Below are 10,000 nucleotides of genomic sequence, written 5' to 3'. Positions count from 1 at the left end.
TTGAGTGCTCTGGTGAATTTGATATAAAAAAAACATTAAAAGAAAGACTAGCAACAGATTAATAAGAAAAAATGCCAAAATATTAAAAAAGAGATAAAAATAATAACAAAAACACACATTTCTGGTTAATATAGAGCTGAAGTAAGGGTTTGGTGAATTTGATATAAAAAAAAAGAAAAAAAAAAACACTTGAAACACCAGTAAGAGAATAATGAGAAAAATGCTAAAATATTAAAGATGATAAAAATAATAATAAAAAAACACACATTTCTGGTTAATATAGAGCTGAAGTAAGGGTCTGTGAGGGTCTGAGGAGAAGGTGAGGCTGGTAAACATGTATCGCGGTGAGGGGGCGTGTGATGTGATATATGAAGCTTTTCTCAACCCAGGTGAAGCGGCGGCGTGAGTATTGATGTGGGGGTTGTAAGTACTTGCATGAGAGAGAGAGAGAGAGAGAGAGAGAGAGAGAGAGAGAGAGAGAGAGAGATCTCTCTCTCTCTCTCTCTCTCTCTCTCTCTCTCTCGTGTGTTGTCGTGCCGCATTCCCCACACTCCCCCCTCCCTTCCCCCTCCCCCCTACTAATAATAACCCCACTTCAAACATTTCAGCGGGAAAAGTTTTGGGATAAAATTCAAATCCCTACACCTAAACACGCTTAAATAACTCCCTACCCCCACCCAACCTCAACCCCCACCTCCCACCCCTAACCCCTCCCCACACCTCCACCCCTCTCCTCACTTAAGCCTCCAACATTTCTCTCCACTTTGTACTCTAAATTCCACCTTGTACTTCCTTCCACCTCATCATCATCATCATCATCATCATCATCATCATCATCATCATCATCATCATCATCACAATCTTTATTTTAAACCTTTTTTTCTAAATGTCACTATATATTTTTTGCCCCTTTATTGTGACTGAATGTAGGTCTCTCTCTCTCTCTCTCTCTCTCTCTCTCTCTCTCTCTCTCTCTCTCTCTCTCTCTCTTTCTCTCTGCATTTTTTTTCATTTTCGGTTTTTTTTTACTTTAAATTTGTACACGAATGGGCTTTTTTTTTTTTTTTTTTATCTATCTCTCTCTCTCTCTCTCTCTCTCTCTCTCTCTAATTGTACTTTAAACCCCACGCTTTAAAACCCAGGTACAGAGAAAACCCTTTAATAAAAACCAAGATAACTTAAACCCGGGGCCGTAAAAACCTGACGATGGCCGAGAAAGCTTCATAAAATACGAGTAGTACCGTATGTCGAGGAACTGATGGAGGCTACTGACGGGGAACTACTGACGGAGGCTGACGGGGGAACTACTGACGGAGGCTACTGACGGGGGAACTACTGACGGAGGGTTATTGACGGAGGGAACTATTGACGGAGGCTACTGACGGGGGAACTACTGACGGAGGCTACTGACGGGGGAACTACTAACGGAGGCTACTGACGGGGGAACTACTAACGGAGGCTACTGACGGGGGAACTACTGATGGAAGTAACTACTGACGGGGGAACTACTGACGGAGGCTACTGACGGGGGGAACTACTGACGGAGGCTACTGACGGGGGGAACTACTGACGGAGGGCTACTAACGGGGGGAATTACTGACGGAGGCTACTGACGGGGGAACTACTGACGGAGGGAACTACTGACGGAGGCTACTGACGGGGAAACTACTGACGGAGGCTACTGACGGGGGAACTACTAACGGAGGGCTACTGACGGGGGGAACTACTGACGGAGGTTACTGACGGGGGAACTACTAACGGAGGCTACTGACGGAGGAACTACTGACGGAGGTAACTACTGACGGGGGGAACTACTGACGGAGGGCTACTGACGGGAGAACTACTAACGGAGGCTACTGACGGGGGAACTACTGACGGAGGCTACTGACGGGGAAACTACTGACGGAGGCTACTGACGGGGGAACTACTAACGGAGGGCTACTGACGGGGGGAACTACTGACGGAGGTTACTGACGGGGGAACTACTAATGGAGGAACTACTGACGGGGGGAACTACTGACGGAGGAACTACTGACGGGGGGAACTACTGACGGAGCGGTACTAACGAGGGGGGGTGACGAGGTGGATACTGTCCCATATGTACATACTCCATAAGTGTCATTTTCGCTCCAAATTCCTATGGCGGTTATTTATAAAAGTCGGCGTTTCTGTTAAAGTTATTTGTCATTATACGGGCGAGTACTTAACAAAAAAAACGGGGACATGGGAGAGAGAGGAGAGAGGAGAGGAGAGAGGAGGAGAGGAGAGGAGAGGAGAGAGAGAGAGAGAGAGAGAGAGAGAGAGAGAGAGAGAGAGAGAGAGAGAGAGAGAGTTTGTGCATTACTAGTACTTGGCTGTTTGGCAAATATAATACACACACTCTCTCTCTCTCTCTCTCTCTCTCTCTCTCTGTAGGGATGGAGGAGCGAGGTGTGGGGTTCCCTATTCCCAATATAGTACAAGGCCACTCTTCCCTCTCCACGTTTCCTCCTCTAGTTATTCTTACCAGCCTCTTTCTTCCCTACACAAGCCCCCCCTCTCTCTCTCTCTCTCTCTCTCTCTCTCTCTCTCTCTCTCTCAGGTGTATTAGTTCCAAGTGATATTAAGTTTTCTTCCCAATTAACCTTTGCATTTCAGGTCTCCTTGGACGTTTTAAGGGATCTTCTGGGTTTCGTTTTCTATCTCAATGAAACGCGATTATGAAGAAGAAAACGGAATGGAAAGAAAGAAAGGAAGGAAGGAAGGAAGGAAGGAAGGAAGGAAGGAAGGAAGGAAGGAAGGAAGGAAGGAAGGAAGGAAGGAAGGAAGGATATTGTCTTTGTCTTTTTCTTCCTTTTTCTTCTTATTCTGTCTTCGTCTTTTTCTCCTCCTCCTCCTCCTCCTCCTCCTCCTCCTCCTCCTCCTTCTTTATCTCGTTCTTTTATCTCCTTTCTCTACTCCTTCAGCTGATAGTTTCGTTTGTTTGCCTCCTTATCTTCCTCCTCCTCCTCCTCCTCCTCTTCCTTCTCCTCGTCCTCGTCCTCTACTACCACCACCACCACCACCACCACCACCACCACCACCACCACCACCACCACCACCACCACCTCCTCCTCCTCCTCCTCCTCCTCCTCCTTCTCTGCCACTTCTCATATTCAATCCACCATTTCATCCACGGTAAAGAGATTTGTTAGCCGATTCCATCCATCATCCACTCATCCTTCTATTTATCCTCCTCCTACTCTTTTCTCCCTCTTCCTTTAGCTATTTCTTACTTTCATTCTTCATCTCATTCTCCTTTTTCTTCTCATTCAATCCATCTGTCAACTAAGCTTCCTTTTTCGTCCTCTTTTTCCTCCTCCTCCTCCTCCTCATCATCATTTTTTTCCTCTTTTCTTTTAGCTCTTTTTTATCTTATTCTTCCATACATTTTTTTTTTTACTTTTCATTCAATTATCAGCCTATATTTTTCCTCCGTTTCCTCCTCCTCCTCCACCTCCTCCTCTACCTCCATGTTGTCCTCCTCCTCCTCCTCTTCCTCCTTAATTTTCCTCCTTCAGTTTGTCTTACCCTATTCTGGAAGCATCGAGAGAGAGAGAGAGAGAGAGAGAGAGAGAGAGAGAGAGAGAGAGAGAGAGAGAGAGAGAGAGAGAGAGAGAGAGACTTTGCCCAGACTGGCTGTGACTCTTTAAGACCTGCCTCCGCATCGCCCTTTTGTTCCCAGCGACGAGCCCCCCACTAGGAGACGGAGAGGGGGAGGGAGGAAGAGGGAGAAGGAGAGGGAAGGAGAGGGGAGGGAACTGCAGGGGTCATGGCCATCCAAAATGTCATCAGGTTTGTGGGATGTCTTGATGAGATGGCTCCCTTTTCTCTCTCTCTCTCTCTCTCTCTCTCTCTCTGAATATTGTATCTCTTCCTTCCTTCTTTTCCTCATGCTCGTATTTTCTAGGCCTCAGAGATTCTATTATTAACACACACACACACACACACACACACACACACACACACACACACACACACACACACACACCGCGTAGTGTAGTGGTTAGCACGCTCGACTCACAATCGAGAAGGCCGGGTTCGAGTCCCGAGAGAGAGAGAGAGAGAGAGAGAGAGAGAGAGAGAGAGAGAGAGAGAGAGAGAGAGAGAGAGAGAGAGAGAGAGAGAGAGAGAGAGAGAGAGAGAGAGATTTATCACAGTACCTGAGTTACGTCAAAGCCACAATGTCTCTCACCTGCAAAGAGAACAAACACGTCATTAACTCAACAGGTAGACACATCGCTGGGACAGAATATTATTGAGCGAAATGCAAAATCGATGAGAGAAATGAGATGAGAAGAAATTAATCCCCTGAACACCATGACCCGTTTGTATATTCATCCTGCTTACTATTTGATTTTATACAGCATCAGAAACTCCTGTGTGGGGATTGAAATAGTGAAGACTCATGTCCATTAATCTTTTGACCTCCATAGACCCTTCCTAATGTCAGCAAAACCGTTTCATCATTTCCAAAACTCATGGTAAAAATGTGTCCTAGTACTGAAGGGTTAAGAGATGTGAAGATAACATAAGGAAGTTGACGAGATAAGAAGTAAGTGACGATAAGAATGAAAACAAGAGTGAATGACAATAAAAATGAAAACTACTACAAGAAAATCAGAAATAAAAGACAGTAGGAAAGAAAACAAGAGTAAATGACGATAAGAATGAAAACTACAACAAAGTGATAAATCGAATAAAGAGAATGGCATAGAATTTTGCTGGAAGAATTGAAAGGATATTAACAGAAAGGTCAACTAGAAAATAAGAATAAGATGATTAAAATAGATAAACCTGTATCTATTTATAAAACGCCAACAGTTCTGAATAAATAGAGAATTAAGACAATAAATACATAAATAAACAAAATGATATAATAACAAGGATATGATCAAAGAAAATGAGAGAAATAAAACACATGAAAGGAAAAAAGCACACTAATTTGACTAAGAATATGAAAAAAAATGCAGTGAATGAAATATAAATCATGCTCACTAATTAATTTTCCTACAGGTGTAAGTATTTTCCCACGCACCTGTAGCGCAGCGCGGGGTGAAGGGAGCACCAAAAACTAGCTAAAATAATAATGCAAATCAAACTTTCTTCTGTGATATTCCTCTTAAACATGAAAGCTTGAAATAAAACTCTTCAAAACTGCATCATCTCAATCTGTATTCAATCTTTCGCTTTACTCAATGACTTCTCTCCTTCCTTTGCTAATAAAAGAGAAAAAAAAGTGTTCTCAGCCATTTTTATTTTTGTTCCTCATAATCTTCAACACAACGGAAGTTAAAATATGAAAGACTACTACTACTACTACTACTACTACTACTACTACTACTACTACTACTACTACTACTACTACTACCACCACCACTGCTAATGTAAAAAATATTGACTTAAAGAAAAAAAAACGTACGACCATTTTTATCCCGTGAAAATATTATCAGGAAAATAAAAAAAAGACGTTAAATAGAAAAGAAAAGTGAAAGAAGAGATGAAAACAAAAAAAATAACTAGAATAGAAAAATAAAGTAAGAATGACAAGGCGAAGAAAATGAGAGAGAACGAGAGCAAGAGCGAGAGAGAGAGAGAGAGAGAGAGAGAGAGAGAGAGAGAGAGAGAGAGAGAGAGAGAGAGAGAGAAGCCAGTTGATTAAAAAGGACACGCCATGAAAGGACAAATATAATGACCATATGAAGACAAAAAAAAAAAAAGGAAAGAAGAAAATTCAATAAAACCCAATTAAAATTACGATTCACCCTCCCCTGTCTCTCTCTCTCTCTCTCTCTCTCTCTCTCTCTCTCTCTCTCTCTCTCCCCTATCAATGTCTCAGGTTAATTAAAGGGCGAACAGGTGTGTGTGTGTGTGTGTGTGTGTGTGTGTGTGCAGGTGACTACATTCAGGAGGTCGGCCGTCAGTCACGCAGGCAACACATAGGTAACACACACACACACACACACACACACACACACACACACACACACACACAGGTACTTGCAAAGGTGTGATGGGTGCAGATTTTTCTTTCGCCTTATCAGATTTCTGCGTTTTGGAGGTTCGATGCTTCATTTTCAGGAGATTTCTACCGATTTTTACATGTCCAGGCTACGCGGGCACTTTTTTTCAGGATTTTTTTTTCCCAACAGATGATTTTTTCCTGGAGTTTTAATTTTTCTCTTTTCTTTTCAGGGAAGGTAATATATTTCAGGGTAATTCATGAAGATGCCCTGAATACGAAACCATGTGTGTTCAGGGAAGAATATTAAACTGGAGCAATGGACACGGACACTTGGAAACGCACACGTACACACACACGCACACGCACACACACACACACACACACACACACACACACACACACACACACACACACACATACACGTATTATTCTTCATTTGCTTTTCCTCTTGCTCCTTGACCTTTCGAGAGAGAGAGAGAGAGAGAGAGAGAGAGAGAGAGAGAGAGAGAGAGAGAGAGAGAGAGAGAGAGAGAGAGAGAGAGAGAGAGAGAGAGAGAGAGAGAGAGAGAGAGAGAGAGCTGCAATCTAAGTCTTTAATGTAATGATAGTAGTAGTAGTAGTAGTAGTAGTAGTAGTAGTAGTAGTAGTAGTAGTAGTAGTAGTAGTAGTAGTAGTAGTAGTAGTAGTAGTAGTAGTAATAATAATAATAATAATAATAATAATAATAATAATAATAATAATAATAATAAAAATATAAAAACTTCAGAGGAAGATGATAAATGGGTTCTCTCTCTCTCTCTCTCTCTCTCTCTCTCTCTCTCTCTCATCGAACCAAATTTGAGAAAAAATTGAATGAAAAGTGGCATTAAAGATATATGTATTAGAGAGAGAGAGAGAGAGAGAGAGAGAGAGAGAGAGAGAGAGAGAGAGAGAGAGAGAGAGAGAGAGAGAGAGAGAGAGAGAGAGAGAGAGAATGACGATAAAATCACAACTAAGGAAACAGAGAGGTTAAAAAGACGCAAAAAAGCAGAAAACATACAAAAGAACATTGGTGAAAAAAGGCGAGGAGAGCACAGCATTACAGCAATACACACAAATATCACAGACAACTGCTGCTGAAAAAATGACGAGAAAGACAGCAAACACAAGACAATGGTGAGGGACAGGGGGAAAGCTGCAGAGCAAAAAAATGGCTAAAAATGAGCAAGTGGTTTGTTCAGGATGTGTGTGTGTGTGTGTGTGTGTGTGTGTGTGTGTGTGTGTGTGTGTGTGTGTGTGTGTGTGTGTGTGTGTGTGTGTGTGTGTGGGACGAGGGAGGCAAGGAGCGGTCGAGGCTGCCACCCACACGAGCCTCATTCTGGGCCTCATGACGCGGGGAACGAGTCTTCCTGGCCAGTAATGAAGCATTGTGGAGGCGCTGCCAGCGACGCCACTCCACGGAACTCAATAAGCGGCCCCAGGGGAGGCGGCGGCGGCGGCGGTGGTGGTAACGACGGCGCAAGAGGTCACCGCCGGTCACTGTGCCTCTGCCTTGCCTCCTCCAGCGTTCTTGACCGGGAAGGAACCTTCGCTACCACTACACACACTGGCGTGGGCGTCGGCCATTCCTGCTGCCGCTGCGAAAGCACATCACTTTAGCTTCACTCCACTGTGTCTCTAACAAGGCGGCAGCGGCGGCGGGGTGACCCACCATCTGGCGGCAGGTAGCGGCGGTGCGTCAGCAGCAGCAGCAGCAGGTGTTGAGGGGAGGGGCGCCGAGGGTTCCGAGCTGACGCGGGTCAATCGGGCACAGGGTCACATCCCTCCCTCCTCCACCACTCCTTCAAGGCTCCCTCACCCCCTCCACTGCTCCACTCCTCCACTAAGCCAAAGAAGCGAGCCACTCCTGCCGGTGGCGGTCCGAGCCGGCGCGGGGCGGCGCGAGGATGACGTGCGGTGAAGTGCAGACAGCGCCATGTCACCCAGGCGGCAACACTTGCAACGGTGATGGCCAACCACGACGCTGGTCCAGGGATGGTGACTTACCTGAGGGCGTGAGGAAGGTGCAGGAGGGGCAGGGGGCACCAAGGGCCATGACGGCTTCCGGTGAGGGCGGGCGGGGGTGCCTCCTGGGTGAGGCCGAGCCCGGCACTGACTCCGGCTGAGGCGGCGGCGGAGGAGCCGACTCGGAGCCCCGCCGCCAATCAATGACCGTCACCATGGCAACCACCTCAGGAATGTCCAGTCCGCGCCCTCCGCCGTGCACAACAGGTTCTCGTGCACAACACTCGTGCACAACAGGTTCAGCGAGCACTGCAAACTGTGAGTGGCCAGTGCACGCCACGCCAGGCCATGCCACGCCACGCCCTGCACCTCTCCACCACCTCCGCCACCGCCACCACCATCACACCGACAACACCGTCGCCGCCACCGCCACCGCCGCCGCCGTCCCACGGCGCCCACCACCCTGCACGCGACCCCTCGGTGGCACCAGGCGATACACACATTTCCATTTCATTCCGTGGCCGCGGCCACCGCAGCCCTGGAGTGTTAGTGGTGGTGGTGGTGGTGGTGGTGGTGGTGATGGCGGAAGCCTCCAAGCAACACAGCGGCGGCTTAACACCACCGCCACCACCATTATGAGCGCCATAAAGCCAAGAGTAATGGAGTGTCAGCCCCTCCAGGTGTGTGTGTGGAGGGGCGGGGAAACGTGAGCTCCTGGGTGGCAATAAGCGCACTCAGAATTTGCACCTCCTTCCCATCACACCTGAGCACACCCCGCGGCGCCCCCACGCCCCACGGTACACCCTACACGGCCACGGGAGGGAGGGGCAACAAGGAAGCACCCACACTATATCTTTAGTCCTTTCCCATACATTAAAAAGAAAAAAAAAAGAAAAAAAAAACTAAATAAAATAAATAAACAAAAAATAACGTCGTTTTCCAGTTTCCAGTTTCACAAACAGACGGACGCACACAACATGATGGCACACAAAACAGAGAAACAGAGAGAGAGAGAGAGAGAGAGAGAGAGAGAGAGAGAGAGAGAGAGAGAGAGAGAGAGAGAGAGAGAGAGAGAGAGAGAGAGAGAGAGAGAGAGAGAGAGAGAGAGAGAGAGAGAGAGAGAGAGAGAGAGAGAGACGGGGGGAATGGACCATTCAATTATTTTCTATATATTCTCAGGGACGGAGAGAGGAGAGAAGGGTGGAGGTACTTTTCTCCCAACTCTTCCCTTCACCCCTCCTCCCTCCCACCCTCCCTTCACCTGGTGGTGGTGGTGGTGGGCCTGTAGTGATGAGGTAAATAATGACAACGATCGTGTCTGACTAGGAAACATTGGGAAAAGAGAAAAACAAATGCTACACCACTCCTACCCACTCCTCCCCCTGCTTCCCTCCACTCCCCTCTCCTCTCCTCTCCTCTCCTCACCCTCCTCTCCTCTCCTCACCCTCCTCTCCTCTCCTCTCCTCTCTCTCTCCAAAGCATTGTTTGTGGAATAACATAAAAAAAAAACAGTTCACTTGTTTTTTTAACGAATTTTGCCCAAAAAGGTTATCAAATGCAGGAAGAGGAGGAGGAGGAGGAAAACAACGAAGAATGGAAAGTTAATGAAAGCGTGTTAAGTCTAATCTCTCTCTCTCTCTCTCTCTCTCTCTCTCTCTCTCTCTCTCTCTCTCTCTCTCTCAATGCATACCTAGCCACTACCACCATCACCACTATCACCGTAACCTCCACAAAGTTACTGATATTTCCCACATGACCACTAAACAGTTTTTTCTCCTCCTCCTCCTCCTCCTCCTCCTCATTCACCAAATACACCTAAGACTTTTGGCCCACACTACATCTCCTCCCGAACCTTTCTCCTTCCTACCCAACCCTTTATCACCCTTCTTCCAACACGCCCACACACACACACACACACACACACACACACACACACACTAATATCTATTCATCTATTTATATTTTCTCAATTTATATGCATAAGTTCGTGGCCAGGGAGCGAAGAGAGTAGGAAAAACAGTATTGAGGAAAAGA

At 46.3% G+C, this 10,000-nt stretch overlaps 1 protein-coding gene across 17 annotated transcripts in view; it reads right to left on the bottom strand.

The window, feature by feature from the left end:
• LOC123507636 (plasma membrane calcium-transporting ATPase 2-like) overlaps window positions 1-10,000 on the bottom strand; it is a 227,727-nt gene that overhangs the window by 64,180 nt on the left and 153,547 nt on the right. The window contains exon 1 of one of the 17 annotated variants that reach the window (XM_045260680.1): window positions 8,009-8,111. The exons of the other annotated variants lie outside the window; for them this stretch is intronic. The gene's annotated coding sequence lies outside the window, so the exon portion shown is untranslated. Of the gene's footprint in view, window positions 1-8,008; window positions 8,112-10,000 lie in introns of those variants that run through there. 17 annotated transcript variants of the gene reach the window in all.

Source organism: Portunus trituberculatus, chromosome 23, assembly GCF_017591435.1.
Source record: "Portunus trituberculatus isolate SZX2019 chromosome 23, ASM1759143v1, whole genome shotgun sequence".
Classification (NCBI taxonomy): Eukaryota; Metazoa; Arthropoda; class Malacostraca; order Decapoda; family Portunidae; genus Portunus; species Portunus trituberculatus.
This window is presented reverse-complemented; position numbering and strand designations above follow the sequence as displayed.